Below are 2,888 nucleotides of genomic sequence, written 5' to 3'. Positions count from 1 at the left end.
TACACACAGTATATACAACACACAGTATATACACACATTATATACAACACACAGTATATACACACATTATATACAACACACAGTATACACACACAGTATATACAACACAGTATACACACACAGTATATACACACAGTATATACAACACACAGTATACACACACAGTATATACACACAGTATATACAACACACAGTATACACACACAGTATATACACACAGTATATACACACAGTATATACAACACACAGTATATACACACAGTATATACAACACACAGTATATACACACAGTATATACAACACACAGTATATACACACAGTATATACAACACACAGTATATACACACAGTATATACAACACACAGTATATACACACAGTATATACAACACACAGTATATACACACAGTATATACAACACACAGTATATACACACAGTATATACAACACACAGTATACACACACAGTATATACACACAGTATATACAACACACAGTATATACACACAGTATATACAACACACAGTATATACACACAGTATATACAACACACAGTATATACAACACACAGTATATACACACAGTATATACACACAGTATATACACACAGTATATACAACACACAGTATATACACACAGTATATACAACACACAGTATATACACACAGTATATACAACACACAGTATACACACACAGTATATACACACAGTATATACAACACACAGTATATACACACAGTATATATTTACTTCCTGCTGTGAGCGACCGAGCGACACACAAACACAAGAGGGATCTGCTGCACTGGTGATTTGAAACTTTGACGCTCACAGCAGGAAGTAAATACCGGTGTGTATCTATTCTCGTTCATCTTGTCAGGCGGCTTCCGTAGTGCAAACGCTGTGAGGAGCCTCGTGCCTCCAGGCAGATACAGCACAGTGACTGTTCAGGCTGTAAAATGTACTGAATGACGTCGTTTCCAGTAAACTCTGGATGTCGCCACTTCAGGACACTTGGATTGCAGCGGACGAGCAGTATGGAGGAATATTACAAAGTTTTTGTGTAGATGCAGGAGGGAACCCCGCGGGTCTCCAGCTGCACTCTGAGGAATAAGAAGCTACACCGGACTCTCATCAGCATGAGGGTGAGTCCATAATGACTGAATTTCATTCTAGAGTGAACTATTCCTTTAAGAGCTGCTGGTCGGATCAGATCCAGGCTAGCAGTTTCCATCTGTTTCCAGTCTTTGAGCTAAGCTAACAGCTGCTGCTGTTGCTTCATATTAAACATGAACTTCAGGCAGCTGCAGACTGAAGCTGCAGTCAGAAACTGAAGCCTGATCAATTCTGACTGGACTTTCATCAGACGTTTCTTCATCAGCAACATTTAAATCTACAGGAGGCATCTTCTTTCTCTTTCTTTCTCTTTCTTTCTTTCTTTCTTTCTACACTGATTTCATCCTGTCTTTTTTTCATTCATACTTTCTTTTTTTACTTCATTCAATTATTTTCTCTGCTTTCTGTCTCCTCTTTTTTCCATTATGTCTTCGTATGTCCTCCTTTCCTTCTTTCTTTCCGTCCTCCTCTCCTGCCCTATCCTCCTTTCTGTCCATCTCTTTTCTTCTTCCTTTCTCTCTTTCCTCCTCTTTCTTTCGTTCTTTTCTTCTTCTTCTGTTTGTTTTACTCTTCAGTTCTCTGTGTTCTCACTGTCGAACACACTTTAACTTCCTGTTTCATTATCACTTCATCTCTCATTTGTTCCTGTAGATAAAGTGAAAAGTAAAAACTCCAGTTTGTGTTTTTGCTTTAATAAATTCAGGAGCTGTTTATTGTCTGTGTTCACTGACTGTGTGCAGCCTGTCGAGGTTGCCAGGTTTGTTCATATCGTTTCAGCACAGACACTAAAACTAAAACCTGAGCTCAGCGACCGGATCGGTGCCGCAGCCAGAGACGCTCCGACAGGAACTCAGCAGGCTGAACACTTTTTAAAGTCTTTAGACTTTACATCTATAACTCTCACACTTCAGTCAGACTTGTGACCTTAGAGCGTCCGGTTTGTGTTCAGCTGAACTCTGACTGAAGCAGAACAAACAGGTCCAGATGTTCAGTGTGGATCCGGACCGCAGCCAGAGGACGTGAAACACGCAACAGTCATCACAACAGTCAGAGGAGGAAGTATAGAAAATATAAAATATCTGCAGCGTACGAAGCAGAGTTAACGTAATGACACACACACACACACACACACACACACACACACACACACACACACACACACACACACACTGACCTTTGTGCTGGTCACTGAGAACACACTCCACCTGCCTCCCTCGTCCTCATGTCACAGCCAATTACAGCTGCTTCCTGCTTGTCTGACAGCCAATCATGGCCAATCAATGTCAGTCAGGAGCCGAGCGACAGCAGCGGTTGCCATGGCGGCCGAACGCCACATCCAGACAGCCTGGCACCACACACACACACACACACACACACACACACACACACACACAGTTGATTGAGTGAAGGTCTCCTCTCTCCCGCTGTTTGATTGACAGCTCCCTCTCTGCACACTGTAAAAAGGTTTTTCATTAACTTTCACTGTTGAACTGTGAGCTTCACTGCTGCCTCACATCCTGTACAAACATCCCATAATACTCTCTACAGCGCTGTGACCACCAGCTGTAGCTGCAGGTGAACAGTGCCGTCGGTACGTCATGTGACAGCCTCTGTTGTTTGCTTCTTATGTTAAGTTCTGTCTGTTTGGGTCGAACTGTGAATCATCTTTTCTCTTTATGTGTGAACACAGTTAGCTTGTTAGCCTTTACTAGTTCGGTAGCTTGAAGCTAGGTGGGCGTGTTTCACCACCTAGAGTCACTTCAGCTCCACCTGTTGGC

The sequence above is a fragment of the Pagrus major genome, chromosome 5, assembly GCF_040436345.1.
Source record: "Pagrus major chromosome 5, Pma_NU_1.0".
NCBI classification, from domain to species: domain Eukaryota; kingdom Metazoa; phylum Chordata; class Actinopteri; order Spariformes; family Sparidae; genus Pagrus; species Pagrus major.
The sequence above is the reverse complement of the archived record's forward strand: the minus strand, read 5'-3'. Positions refer to the sequence as shown.